The following is a 15,501-nucleotide window of genomic DNA, read 5'->3' on the forward strand; positions in this document are numbered from 1 at the left end:
CTCCTCACAATTGGCTTTACCTCTCTGCACCCATGATCCCACCCCCACCCCGCCCTAAAATGGAAACGGCTAGCCACAATTTAACACTTCCGCACATACTTGGGGCTCATAGTCTGAAAGAAGATGAAGGGCTGACGGTAATTTCCAGCATTGAACCAGAGCACAGGGAGAAGTCTGTCCTCCATGGGGAGATGGTCTGGGGCGTGAGGGGACAGGGATGGGACTAGGGAGTTGAGGGCTGGGACTGAGAAGGCAATCACTGTCACCCCCTCCCCAAGGCTCCACACTCACGCCATGCCACTGCCCAGTGGGAGGCCAGCCCCGAAAGTGCCCACTAAGGACGAGGTTGGTAAAGTACAGTATGGGGTCCCTGACCACGTATTCAGGTCGGCGTCCCCAGGCAGCACTCTTGGTGATCCAAGTTACTCGAGAGTCTGGCCATTACCCGAGGGTCATGGGATCGATCCAGCCTTGCAGGACACTTACTTTAATCACGGATCAAGTCGAAGCCGCAGGGGTTGCACCAGGCTGGTGGTGTCAGCAGGCTCCTTCCAGAAGGCAGATTAGCCCTGGTGATGAGCCCTGGGGTTAGCCGGGAGATCCTCGCTACCAAGAAGGTTCGGGAGAAGATCTGCAGCCCCCAGCCACCATCCGTCCGGATCCTCACAACCAGCATCCCCGTGCACTGGGATCTTTCTACCTTAAATCACACAGCAGGGGGACGGGGCCCTATCTACCACCACCTGGGGGGTCCTCCTCTTCCTCTTCCCTTCCGGATGGCCACAGGCGCTAAACATGGCCACTCGGGCCCAGTGCAGCTCTTCAGAAACTTGACTGTTCGAGGGTGTGTCACTATTGCTTTGAGCTAAGACAGCATGTAAATATCGGCTGGCTGACCGAGACCTTCAGGCCTCAAATGGCTGCCCTTGTCACAGCTGTGGACGGGCATCTTTATTTCTCTCCCGCCCATATTGAGTGTCCACTATGCAGCCCTCATTCCTAGAGGTGGGGCACAAGCCATCACTTAGCATCAATCAACGGATGCCAAGAAAACAGGAAATGATAAAATGAAGGTCCAAGCTTCTGATGGTCACCACCTCTCCATGGGTAAAAATGGGCCCCAACATCTCTCTCCCTGGATTCTGGGAACCCCCCCACCCTTTGCCAACAACATGTTAACAGAATTTGCTAAGCCTCTGGCCCAGCAAATGGCCCGGTTAGGTTGCTTCTAAACCAATACGAGCCAAAGAACAAATGACCAAAAATGGCCCCAGGCTGCCAGTTTGCAACCCCTGAAAATAGCAGCTAAATATTGCCCATTTGAGCTAGATGCATATGTTCCTAGAAGAATTCTGGGCACCTGATCATCATCAATCTCTATGTATTTGGATGGTGGCACCAAGGAAACAGAGGCCTAGAAAATATGTCCTTTTTATGTGATGGACAAAGAGTAGACAGAGCATTTGACTTCAAAAAGCAGGCAACCTAGTCAGAGGTGACAAATCCAAGGGAAAGTGGTCAACGCAGCCTCCTTGGATGGCCCCCAGCTAGGTTCTATCAAAGGTACAAGAGGTACCAGAGGCAGGTGGCCACAGTGGCCACTTTAATAATGTGAGGGGACACCTGGGTGGCTCAATCGGCTGAGCATCTGACTTCGGCTCAGGTCATGATCTCGTAGTTTGTGGATTCAAGCCCCGCATCAGGCTCTGTGCTGACAGCTCAGAGCCTGGAACCTGCTTCGGATTCTGTGTCTCCCTCTCTCTCTGTCCCTCCCCTGCTCATGCTCCATCTCTCAAAAATAAACATTAAAAAATTTTTTTTAAATAAATGAGCCCAAGCTACATGGAGAGAGACGGCAGGGGGATGTGGTCCAGGAACCCATCTCAGTCCCCCTCCTGACATGATTGCCACTACTAGCTGAGATCTGGATCCCACCTTTTTTTCAATTATTTTTTTTTTAATGTTTAGTTTTGAGACGGAGAACACTAGTGGGGGAGGGGCAGAGAGAGAGGGAGACAGGATCTGAAGCAGGCTCTGTGCTGACAGCAGAGAGCCCAATGCGGGGCTGGAACTCACAAACCATGAGATGATGACCTGAGCGGAAGCTGGATGCTTAACCCACTGAGCCACCTAGGTGCCCTATGGGTCCCACCTCTTGTAGGAGAAGCCTCGGCTTCCCAAACTGTGAAATGAGGAGATTGGTTTTGATTTCCTCATCCCTTCCAGCTTTCAACCCTTTGATTCTAAAGATCTCAAGTCAGAAAGGACTTGAGGGAGAAAATAGTGCAAGCCTCCAATGTTGCAGCGGGAACAGAAGCCCGGGAAGGTTGGGAGGGGGGGCGGTTTACAGTCTTATGGCTCATTAGCTGCATGTGTGGTGGTGTGGGAGGTGTGTGGGGGTCCGAGTGTGTGTGCACACACGTGTGTGGTGTGCATGTGTGTGCCCGTACGAAGGGTCAGAGAGCAGGGGGGAGGTGGTGAGCAAGGCAGAGAGAGAGTGCCTCTCTCCTTTCACAGATCACCCCAGAGATTTTCCTGACTTTACAGGTGGAACTGAAGATAAATGGATTAGCCAGGTGAATAAACCTGTATTAAAAAACCTTCTGAAAGAAATCAATTTGTGAGAGAAGATTTGGGAAAATAAAATATGATCAACTGTGTCAGATAGCTTGAATAAATCGATGCCTGCAAGTCTGGTAAACAATTTCTGATCTACGGCTCCCACGGTATCCTCACTGGTGGTAGTTACCTCCGTAATTGGACCGTGGGATGAGGCCAGGCCAGAATGAAAGGCATTAAAAATGATGTTTCTTCAAGTGAAAATTAATTTACTTGCTGACCAACAAAGACCAAGGTAATTTCAGAATTTTAAGGATGGCAAGACATCATAACATTGTTTACACTTTTCACCCCCCTCCTTAAATCAGGCACGGAACCTGATTGGAAACGAAGAAGAAACCAGCCTCTTGGGCCCCACGCAAGATATTCTGAGCACAGAGGTCATCGGCTGACGCTGAGAGGGCACAGTTGCCTGGCAGCTTTGGGGGCAGGGGGAAGGAGGGACAGGCGGGACCCCGCACGGTGCTCTGGAGAGCCGTGTCCATGCCTGCAGCAGGAGGGAAATCAGAACAACACGGGAAGCCAGAGGGGGTTTGCTTTTCTGCCCTGGACCTTCTCCACACAAGCGCAGAAGTTAACGCAGGACCTTTTGGTACCGGCATGAGTCAGTGTCAGAGAAAGCTAAGTCCGTCGTTGAAACAAAAGCAAGACGTAAGGCAGAAAAGGAAGGCGAGATGTGAGGAGGAAATGTGCAGGTGTCCCCGCAGGGAAGGTGGGGTGGGCATGTGTGTCTTGTGGGGCTCCGAGAGGCCCCCGCGGCGGCCAGCGTGCAATCAAGGTGGATCGCGCTCCAGCCTGAACGGCTGGGACGCGCCAATTAGCGGCTCGTTAAGTTCTGCTTCCTAAGATGCTGTCTAAGGGTGGAGAGCGGAATGCTTCCCATAGAACAAGTCCTGAGGAGCACGGGGCTCGTCTTCACCCACTGGATCTTCTGTCTGTGGTCATCTCTTTCCAATTCCACGTCCAGTGGCCTCACTGCAGTAGTGTTTTTGAAATAGGTGCCGGTGGGAGTATTCGCAGCATCGAAACGCGAGCCGATCCGTAGTGTTTGGCCAGTGTGGTTGAACACTTACCAGCTCACCGTTGCCCTCCCGGGGCTCGGACTGCAGTCATCGAAGACGGTCTCCTCCCGCACTGTGGCTGCCGCCGTCCAGATTTCTCCCCATCGCCCACTCTGCACCAGCTCGGGCGCCTCCCCGTGCTCCTCGGATGTTCCCTTCGACAGCCTATTCCTCCTGCCGGGAAGGCTTCTTTTCCAGATCTTTGTGTGACCATCACCCCCTCTGTTAGGCCTCGGCTGAAAGGTCACCTCCTCGGAGGGCTTCTCTGACCTCATCCTCTTCAGTCACTGTCACATTGGCCTATTTTATTTTCTTCACAGGACTCACTATGCCCTGAAATCCTCACATTGTTTCCCTGGTCTGGCCTCCTGCTAGACATAAGCTTCCTAAACGTGGCCATCTGAACTCACACACTCCTCAGTGTCCAACCCAATGCTCGGCAGTCAATAGCTGTTGAATTGAATAAATGAATGTGCGGGTGTGTGAATGAGCAGATGAGCGGGTAAGTGGGCGAATGAGCGGGTAAGTGGGCGAATGAGCGGGAGCATGGGCGAATGAGCGGGAGCATGGGCGAATGAGCGGGAGCATGGGCGAATGAGCGGGAGCATGGGCGGGTGGATGAGCGGGTGAGTGGGCGGATGAGCTAGTGGCTGAATGAGCGGGTGAATGGGTGAATGAGCGGGTGAATGGGTGAATGAGCGGGTGAATGGGTGAATGAGCGGGTAAATGGGTGAATGAATGAGCGGGTGAATGAACGGGTGAATGAATGAGCGGGTGAATGAATGAGCGGGTGAATGAATGAGCGGGTGAATGAATGAGCGGGTGAATGAATGAGCGGGCGAGTGGGCGAATGAGCGGGCGAGTGGGCGAATGAGCGGGCGAGTGGGCGAATGAGCGGGCGAGTGGGCGAATGAGCGGGCGAGTGGGCGAATGAGCGGGCGAGTGGGCGAATGAGCGGGCGAGTGGGCGAATGAGCGGGCGAGTGGGCGAATGAGCGGGCGAGTGGGCGAATGAGCGAGTGCGTGGTGGGTGTGTGAGTCATAGCCTCAAATACCACCATGGACTAGTCATCTTTTTTGGTAAGTATTGTTCCTCCATTTCTGTTCTGAAAGTAAATAATTCCATTTTTAAATGTTTATGTATTTACTTTTTCAATAAGCTCTATGCCCAACATGGGGCTTGAACTCCTAGCCCTGAGATCCAGAATCACACACCCTACCAACTAAGTCAGCCACGCGGCCCTGTCAGTAAACAATTTCAGAGACAATCCCACTTCCAATGATTAAGATAAGTTTCTCTCTCCTCCAGGCAAAGGAGGCCAGAAGAGCCTGGACCAGTGGAAGAGGTCAAGCACAGAAAAGCCCACCAAGTACAGACTTTGCTCATCTAATTCTGCCGAGTGACATTTCTGGATGCAGTGTGGAGAACTACAGGCAATCCCACCTATAATAAGAAAAATACAAACTAAGACTCCTTCTAAAGAAGTCTCCCTGGACACCTGGGTGGCTCAGTTGAGCATCTGACTTTGGCTCAGGTCATGATCTTGGACTTCATGAGTTCCAGCCCCGTGTCGGGCTCTGTGCTGACAGCTCAGAGCCTGGAGCCTGCTTCAGATTCTGTGTCTCCCTCTCTCTCTGCCCCTCCCCACCTTGTGCTCAGTCTCTCTCAAGAATTAAAAAAAAATAAAAAAAAAATTAAAAATAAAGAACTCTCAGATGGATAAAATCAAACAATTTGGTAACAGACTCTGAAATTCGTCAGAATAGACACTCCCATGTATGGCTTGTGGGTACCTCCTTTGACACTATTAAAAATCCAAATGCCGTGCCCTTTGACCTAACAATTCCACATCTAAAAAACTGATGCAGCAGACTTCTGTTCATACAGGTACAAAATTTCGAGGTTACCAGTTTAGTAATTGTGGCAAAAGATTAGCAACAATGTAAGAGCCCCTCAGTGAGGGGCTAGTTAAGCGAATTACACCATGTTCAGAAAATGAAATATTCCAGAAAAGGTTCAAGGCAGCTTTTTATGCGCAGGTATGGAATGTTCTTCAAGGTATATTAGCTGAACCATAGGTATATGCTACCATCCTTGTAAGATGGGCAAAGTGCTTTGAAACAAGGCCAAGAAACAAGAGGAAGAAGAGGTCTTTTTACTGTGTTGTGAATTTCAACCACGTGAACTGAGAAAGGCCATCTCTTACACACACACACATACGTGTCAAAAAAAAAAAAAAACAAACCTAAGCGATAGATATGGCACCAGAGCACTTTAGAGAAAATTCTGTGTTTAAGTCCCATTGCTAAGTCAGCAGAACTTTCCCACCCAACTTTCCTTGCTATAAAAGATGAACTAGATGGGGAACAACTTCTAGTTTGGGGGGCAACTGACCGGCTGTCTTTCCTGAGTGTCCCTGGCCTGAGGCTCAGACCTCTTCCGCTCTGTCTACACTCGCACCCTTCGTGAACCCGTCCCGTCTACACACCAAAGATTCCCAGCCCGTGTCTGCCGCATAGACCTCTCTCCTGAGCTCCAGATTCATGTTACCAGCTGCTGACTCCACGTCTACGCTCAGACACTGTCGCCTCAAACACCATGGTATCAGCCACAGCACACGGGCCCTCCATGGGCCCCCATGTCATAAACGGTCACAGCCTTAGGGTTATCCCTCTTCTCACCACCACCCCCCCCCCACAGTTAACCTGTCAGCAAACCTGGGTCACCCCTACACCAACCATAACCCGGATCCACCCATGTGTCACCACCTGGTCTCCGCTACCCTCACTGCTCACCCGGACTGTTATAAAAGCCTCTTCTGTGGTCTCCCCCTGACAGCCCTCCAAATACAGCCAGTTGGACCCTGTGAAGACCTAACTCAGAACATGTCTTTCTTCTGCTCAAAACTCCCAATGTTTTCCCACCTCAGAATAAAACTCAAAGTCTTTGCAGTGTTCCCTAAGACCGCCTATAATCCCTTGTCCTCACCCGTCACTCTGGCCTCATCTCCTACCACACTCCCTGTCATTTGTGCTGTTCTATCGACACCAGCCTCCTTGCCCTTCCTCAAATAAGCCAACCACAGGGCCTTTGCACTTGCCTTTCCATCTGCCTGGAAATTTCTTCTGCCGGACAACAACGTGGTTCACCTCCTCTCTTCCTTTGGGCCCTTTACTCAGACATCATCTTCTAGCTGGGGTCTACCTTGGCCACTCCATCTCTAGTTACGACCCTCCTCCCTCCATCTCCACTAACAATCCCCCCTTCCCTTGCTCCGTCCGCTCCCTTCTAATCATGTATTTTACTTATATATCTTGTACATTACCTAATATCTCCCTCTTGAATGTCCACTCCACTAGGGCAGGGATGGTTGTTTCCTTTCTGGCTGTGTCTCCGGAATTTACCACAGTGCCTAACACATAGTAGATACTCAGGAAATATCTGCTGGACAAATGAACCATGTACGTGCTTGGCTCTGGGCAGTGTTTGTCAACCTCCTGGAGTCTGGGTGATATTGCATAAGGACAGAATTCTCAGCAACTGCTCGGATGGACTCAAATAGCACCTCTGCTTATCATGTTGGTTTCCCATATGTCACCTTCAGCAGAGAAACATCTGTTGCCCCGATCGTACTCAGCATGCAGAGGCCTGTGTATTCCTAATCCCTGCTTTTTGGTGCTACATTGACCTTACCATAGACCATGGGCCAGAAATCCAAACGCCCACGGATGCCCAACAGGACATGGAAGTGAGGGACGTGGGCCAGGCCTGGGCTGGGGGGAGGTGTAGGCCCAGCCAAAGGGACAACCTTTGTCTAGCTCTGGCCGGCCAGGGCCAGGCCAGGATGTGGCTCACCGCTGTCAGGTCTTCTGGTCTTCCCAGGGAAACTGGAAATTTGGTGTTTTCAGTGGGAGGCCTCCTAGAAAATGCTCAAGTGCTGAAGGTTTGATCAAACCTATCCTAAGAGTCACTAGGTGGAGACCTATGCACGGGCCCTGGACCAGCAGAGAGCTGAAAAGGAGAAGTCCCTGGGACAAGTCCTATCTGCAGCTGTAATGCGCTGGGGAAAGTTGTATTTCTTCTCCATTGTTCTCTAAGGAGGGTGGGTTCCCGCAACCGAAGGATCTGGTTTACAGACTTCAGCTGTATCCCCCTCGCCGTGAGGCCTTCAACGGCCTTGACTCTGCTTGAAGAGGGTGTTCGCAAGTTTATGGGGGCATGCAGACTGAAAGGGTGGGCAACTCCGCTCAAGTGCCAAGCGCATCAGAAAGGAGCAAAATGAGGGGAGAAGACAGAGGTGGGGGGAGGAGAGGCTGGAGGGGCCGACAGAGAACAAGGAGGCCAAACGCGGTGTTAATTCATCAGGAACTGTGGGGCGTTCATCGTGGACTCCTTCCTTGGTCTGTGTATAAAATCTTTACTCAGTACATCTGTGCTAGTGGAGTTTGTCTCTGCCGGGAGGAGTTTAAAGGAGGAGGAAAGGAGTGAATGGACACGAGTCTCTGTGGCCAAAATTAGGTGGGTTTTTTTTTTTTTCCATTTATTTATCTATTTTGACAGAGAGCGAGCACGTGCATGTGAGTGGGGAAGGGAAGAGAATCCCAAGCAGGCTCCACCATAGGGTGTCAGTACGGAGCCCGACATGGGGCTCGATCCCATGAACCGTGAGATCATGGCCTGAGCCAAAATCAAGAGTGGGCCAAATCAACTGACTGAGCCACCCAGGCATCCCCCCCCCCCCACCTCCCAAATTCGCTTTAAATATCAATCAAAAGTTGGTGGCAAGGACCCAGGGGATTCTACTCGTAGCAATATGCGCATATATACACAAGAGAATGAAAAACAGACGTCCCAGTAAAAACTCGCACCCAAATGTTCATAGCAGCGGTATTCACAGAATGCAAAGGTGGAGACAACCCAAATGCCCATGAACGAAAGGATGGATAAAACAAGCATGGCACACTCCTGCAACGGAGTGTCATTTAGGCATAAATACGAATGGCGCTCAGGTCAGGCTGCAACACGGATGCGCCTTGACAACATTCCGCCGAGTGGAAGAAGCCAGTCGCAGGAGACCACGTATTACCTGATTCCGTTCATCTAAAATAACCAGGACAGGCAACCCCATAGAAACAAAGTAAATTGTGGTTGCTCAGGACTGAGCTGGGTGGTGGGGAGGGAGTGACAGGGCTGATAGCTAAAGAAGGCGATGACGATGTTCTAACATTGATTGGTAATGTTTGCACAACTCTGAACACACTAACATCCGTTGGGTTGTACACCTTAAACGGGAGGATTCTATTGGTATGTGAATTACATCTTTAAAAAGTTATTTAAAAATAAAAAAAGTTGGGGCGCCCAGGTGGCTCAGTAGGTTAAGCGTCCAACTCTAGATTTCGGCTCAAGTCATGATCTCACGGGTCGTGAGTTCGAGCCCTGCATCAGGCTCTGTGCCTACCGTGCGGATTCTTTCTCTCCCTCTCTGCCTCTCCCTGGCTTAGGCTCTCTTCCTTTCTCTCTCTCAAATAAGCTTAAACAAAATAAAATTAAAAAACTAAAAATTAAAAAGTTGGTGCCACACTAGTGGAAGATTCACAACCCACCAGGTGCCATGACTCACCCACCAAAAACTAAAGCCAGAGACGTGCTTGGGCAGAAGGGGAATATGGACTATGGGGCCGGACTGGGTGGGCTTGGAGTAGCAGCCCCCTTAAAGTAACCCCATTAACACAACAAACCCAACCTGAGAAAAGAACACCAGCCTGCTTGCGACGCCCAAGTCAGAAAGGAACCGGGGACCATTCGCAACTACGTGGATGGAACTGGAGGGTATTACGCTAAGTGAAATTAGTCAGAGAAAGACGCATATCACATGACTTCACTCATATGAGGACTTAAGACACAGAACAGATGAACACAAGGCAAGGGCAACAAAAATAATATCAAAACAGGGAGGGGGACAAAACAGAAGAGATTCCTAAATATGGAGAACAAACTGAGGGTTACTGGAGGGGGTGTAGGAGGGGGGATGGGCTCAATGGGTAGGGGGCACTAAGGAATCTACTCCTGAAATCATTGTTGCACTATATGCTAACTAATTTGGGTGTAAATTAAAAAAAATAATAATAACGTTAAAACAAAAAAGAAAGGAACCGAGGAACAAAGAAGTCATCAACTTCCCTTCCTGCCGAGGACAATCCCCTGAGCCTTCCATCAATACTACAGTGGCTGTGCCCCCTGAGAACAAGTTTGTTTCATAAATTCAAGCCGGCACCCAAGACAAAGCGTGCACATTAGAATTAAGGCCCTTTTAATACTAGAGATTAAGGGCATCAACCAAAGGAAAAGGAGGAGGGACCCGAGCGCTCCGTATTCTCGCCTTGCAGAGTGGCTTGAAACCTGGGGACGGCATCAGAGCAGCTGTGGGGGCCGTCTCAGCAGGGACCAGCGACGGGAGGGGCACAAGAGTTGGCATCTTCCCGGTTTGTTTCCAAGCACCGACGCTTTCTGAGGGCCCAGAATGCACGTGAAATGGACTGACAAAAGCAGGGACACGAGCGCTCCTTGGGCTCTATCTGCAACCGGCTTCCTTGAACACTGGGCCTTCTTGGAAGGCAAAGGAAGCCCAGGGCGTTGATGGCACACGGCGACATGACTGTGGTCCCCTAGCTGCTGGTGGCAACCGCCTCTCTCCCCCAGCACGGGCTTCCTCTTGAGCCTCCTCCTGGCGAAGCCTCTTCCTTCTCCCCACCTTGGGCTAGATCTGGTGCTTCCAGATCCTTCTTTGTCGTGGCCTCCTTCCAACTCAGCATCGTCATTTTTCATCAGCAGGACAGGCATGATACTGACCCCAGATGGCGTCTTCACGGCTGCTTAATGAGCAGATTCCCGTCAAGCACATTTTTGCTTCCCCTCATACTGGACGTGAGCATGTGCAGTGGGGGACACGGTCCCTGGTGTGTAGATGCCCACAAGCCCAGGCTTTCTAGCTGAGCCAGCAAGATAAAGTCCCAGAGCCGGTAAGATAAAACTGACAAACGTTTGTTTGTGTTACACACACACACACGCGCGCACACACACACACGCACGCACGCACACGGCATCCTTTGTGGGAATACCCAAGCAAAACCATAGACAACTTTAAAATGAACTGTGGCTTCTCCCCAGCCACACTCTGGGAGAGCCGAGCCTCCTGGGGGGGTTGGTTACACAGCAGCCCCCAGGCCCAACGTCAGTTCATTCTCTGCAAACCTGCCTTAGCCGGCCACGCAGGCCCCACCTGCCTCACCCCAAGATGCCGCAGACCCTCAAGCGCAGCTTGCAGAGGGGCTCCCGGTGCAGCCGGGGCCTCCGCACGCCCCTCTCCCTCCACGTGCGTGCCTCGCTGTCCAGCCACCATCAAGGTGATCGCCAAGTACTAAAGCCGTGCGCTTCCCTTCCCACAAAAATAATCACCGGGAGCCCCTTTGATTTGCAGGGAAATCGGGATTTCTTGCTGCACTTCCTGTCAGGCCGGCCCTTTGAACAGGCTCCCTCCATAATTTAGAGTTGGAATCTCGTTTTAAATGGCAGTTAAAAATTGTATGTGGCAGTTCACAATGAAATTTAGCTTGACAGCTTGGACATAAAACTAAAAATAAATGACTCCACATCCAAATAATAAGTAATAACAATGTTAGCCTGCATAAGAATAGCAGGGCTGGATTCAAATACAATATTAATTTTAGGAATATGAGTGACTGGGGAGAGACAGAGGCAAAGAAACAAATCCTTCATATAGCAACGGTCTCCTCTTATCCCCCAGGCAACTGGCTTCCCTCGCACCTCTGCGGCACAGCAATTATGTGGTGTAATGGAGCCAGCGCAAATAAGCAGAAAGATTTTATTAAACCAAATGAGCAAATCATCTGCGTATTATTGCGATTTGATTGACACTGACAAGTGTCGAGCAGACGCGGATGCGAATATGATAAAGAAGCTTGCAGAAAAGCTGTTGATAATGTTACTCTTGATAAAGTTCCCCGGCCACCCTCTCTAGGTAAATAGAAGGGCGAGGGAGAGGACGCATATTAATTCACCTAGTTGGCAGCCCACTGGAGGGGTGGGAAGGCGGGGTGGGGGGTGGGGGGTGGGGGGGAGTTGCCAAGGGTTCAGCGTATGGCATTTCATATGAATACCAAAATTGCATTCATGATTCGTGCAGACTTTACGATAATATATTAATATTAAAACTAAAGGTCATTCCACATAACGCTTAAGCTGCCTGAGCTTCAACCTTTATGCCAATAACAGACTCTGGAAAGTAAGTGAGAAATATTTGAATACTCAAAAAAAAAAAAAATTTTTTTTTTTTTTTTTCCTTTGGGAGGCTTGCTGGCTAACGCCAGCTCAGGTGGCCCCTCACCCACCTGCCTTCTCCGGGGACAATTACAGGGCTACCTGGAGGATGAGACAGCTGGTGCTGCCAGGGCGGAGAGAGGACTAATTACCACAAGCCTCGGGCCCTCCACACTGCTGCGTTGCACTAATGATTCCCTTATGAACTGGAGCGTGCTGCCACCGACGCTGCTCCACGGAGTCAGCACAAAACTTCACGCGGCTGCTCGGGGCGCTCGGAGCAAACGGGCCAGCACGAGGCGGGCTCTGTCGAGGACGATTTAAGGGGAGACCCGCCTGGAGGCAGGGGGCCGGCCGTGATGACCTCTGGAGCTCCCTCCAGGGGGCGCTTTGCTCTGATTCTGTCGGTAGGGCTGGCTGGCGCAAGAGAGTGTCCTGGCCTGCCCGGCCGGCTTGGCGGGTGGGTGGGCTCTGAAGTTTTGTTAGAAGAGAAGCTTAGAGGAGAAAACCAGGGATTGGGAGACCTGCTGAACTGAGGGGACGTCCAAGTTGAACGGGCGTCCAGAGAAGGGGATTCTCAGGGCTGGAAGGCTGATCTGGCCCTGGGTCTCCGTCTGGTGGGCAGACTGACAAGGGTGGTCTCCTAACTCAAGGTGGACAGAGAGCCTGATGTGCCGGAGGCAGCCGGGTCAGGCTGGTCGGCTTCCTAACTCCGCCTGTGGCCTCCCTGGCTGCTTGAAATTGACCGCCCCCCAGGAAGATTTCCCCCACGGAGATTGGCAAATGCTTTAGATCAGGGCTCCCCTTCCACCAGCCAGTTTTAAAACACTTCACTGACTGGCGCAGGGCAACATATGGGAGAGATTCCACTTCCCACGAGCCCCTGGGCTGCGATCACTGCTTATCTAGCAAATATCTGGTCTTCACGGATCCCCATTTGGTGCAAAGCAAGAGGAAGGAAAAAAAAAAGGCTAAATTAAATCCAACCTAATATGATAATTCGGCAACTTCTCTAGATACTTTTCTACCTTTCCTGGGAAAAGAAATCAGACTCCCGCCTGCCCAGCCAGCTCCATTGTGAGGCAGCCCTGGAGTGAACGGGACGGGCTGTGCTAGAATGTGTGTCTTGAAGGGTCTGCCTCTCCCGGAAGGCGTCCCTCGACCACTGGCTACGCTCACCTTGCTGACATTTTGGTGTTGGAATTAGCGATCTGGGCCCCCTGGGCCTGGCCAGCCTCATCTTTGGCAGGTAGATGCCCCTCCCACCCACAACATCCTGGCCTAGGCAGGCCAGTCGTCTTCTGCCGTGGAGCGTCCTTGCCCTCCTGGACGGGGGAAGCTCCTGGCTGAGTCTACTCCAGGACAGAATGGAATGGAAGACTGCTGTGGAAAGCGGTGTTCCTCTGCCTGACCACATACCCCCCACTTCACTTCGCTGTGGCCTCATGCAGGTCCCTCCAGGGGCAGGCAGAAATCGCTCTTCCTTTGGCCTCCCCCTCGTCCTTTTTGCCACGTTCTTTCCCTCTCAAGGCTAAAGTCTGGAGCAGGAAAACAGAGACGCATAGACTGCCTCCTTCTTTCTCTCCCTCCTCGCACTTCCAAAATCTGCCAAGGCCAATTCCTCTGCCTTAGTGTTTTTCAAATGGGGAGTCATAACCCATTGGCGGGGGATGACATAAAGTCAGTGGGTCATGACCAGCATTAATTTAAAAAAAAAGACAATTTTAAATTACAAAGATGTTTTGATGTTTATTTTTGAGTGAGAACACAAGCGGCGGAGGGGTAGAGAGAGACAGAGACAGGATCTGAAGCAGGCTCCAGGCTCCAAGCTGTCAGCACAGAGCCCGACGCAGGGCTCCAACTCAAGAGCCTGAGCCAAAGTCAGATGCTTAACCAACTGAGTCACCCAGGCACCCCAGGAAAAGACACTTTTAAAAGTGAGAAAATACCACATATAATAAGGCTAAGAATTGTTCTGTGAAATGTATTTTGCTTATATGTGTGTGTGTGTGTGTGTGTGTGTGTTTTCTGGTTAAAAATGTAAAATGAGGGGGCACCTGGGTGGCTCAGCTGGTTAAGCGTCCCACTTCGGCCCAGGTCATGATCTCACGTTCATGGGTTTGAGCTCCGTGTCAGGCTCTGTGCTGACAGCTCGGAGCCTGGAGCCTGCTTTGGACTCTGTCTCCCTCTCTCTGCCCCTCCCCAACTTGTGCGCGCACGCTCTCTCTCTCAAATAAATAAACATTAAAAAAATTGATATTTTAACTGTTCGGTAATGTTAAATACCATTCTAATCTTAAAAACAGGCGAGGGACCAGATTTGGCTCAAGGTTTGCAGACCATGCTATATACAAATTTTAACTTGAAATAATAAAAACATCATTTAAAATAGTCACAACAGGGGCACCTGGGTGACTCGGTCTGTTAAGCATCTGACTTCGGCTCAGGTCATGATCTCAGGGGTTCGTGAGTTCAAGCCCCGTGTCAGGCTCTGTGCTCACAGCTCAGAGCCTGGAGCCTGCTTCGGATTCTGTGTCTCCCTCTGTCTCTCTCTGCCCCTCCTCAGCTCGTGCTCTGTCTCGTTCAGTTGCTCAAAAAATAAAATGTTAAAAAAAATAAAATATTTTTTAAAAAGTAAAATGAATTTCTTACTGGCATCACAAAAAACCATGTTTGAAAGTCGCAATTCTGCCTCGTCTTCTCTCATCCCAGAGCAACAGGCTGAGGGCCACAGGGATATCACCCCCACGCTGGAGGCCCCCGACACTGCTGCTTCCAGGCCTCGCTCTTGCTATGCTCACCAAGGAGGCAAAATAACCCAGAAAATCTCTCCAAGACAAGCCTGGCTTGCCGCACAAAACCAACCGTGAATATCGAACATTGGGCGTGACTCCTGTTTCTTGCATCTTTTCCGTAAACAATCGTGACCTCTCCTTACGTCCTGAGTAGGACTGATGCCTCCCTCCAACTCCTCCTCCAGAGCATCCCATTCACAAAGGCCAAAGAAAAAAGGTGATTCGTATTTTTAAAGATACTTCTTCTGTTACACATTAATTGTCTGAGAGACTGTTTTGCCCGCCCTGCTTCGGGGCCCTCCACTCGGCCAGCTGCCCGTGGACAGCGGTAGGCCCTGAACCTCACACTTTCTCGAGAGTTACTCAGAACTAGGGGCATCTGGGTGCCTCAGTTGGTTAAGCATCTGACTCTTGGCTGCAGCTCAGGTCATGACCTCACGGTTTGTGAGATGGAGCCCCTCATCAGCCCCTCTCTCTCTGCTCACACTGTCTCAGAATGAATACATACATACATACATACATAGATAAATAAATAGACTTTAAATAATAATAATAAGATCCACCAGGACCAGGTTGGCACGGTCTGTACTTTAGACTGCAAACTTCAGGAGGGCAGAGAACACATCTGTTTTATGCACAGCGTGTCCTCAATCCTAGCAGAGTATCCGGGGCATGGGGTGGGTAGGCCC

Source organism: Leopardus geoffroyi, chromosome E2 (genome assembly GCF_018350155.1).
Source record: "Leopardus geoffroyi isolate Oge1 chromosome E2, O.geoffroyi_Oge1_pat1.0, whole genome shotgun sequence".
Taxonomy (NCBI): Eukaryota; Metazoa; Chordata; class Mammalia; order Carnivora; family Felidae; genus Leopardus; species Leopardus geoffroyi.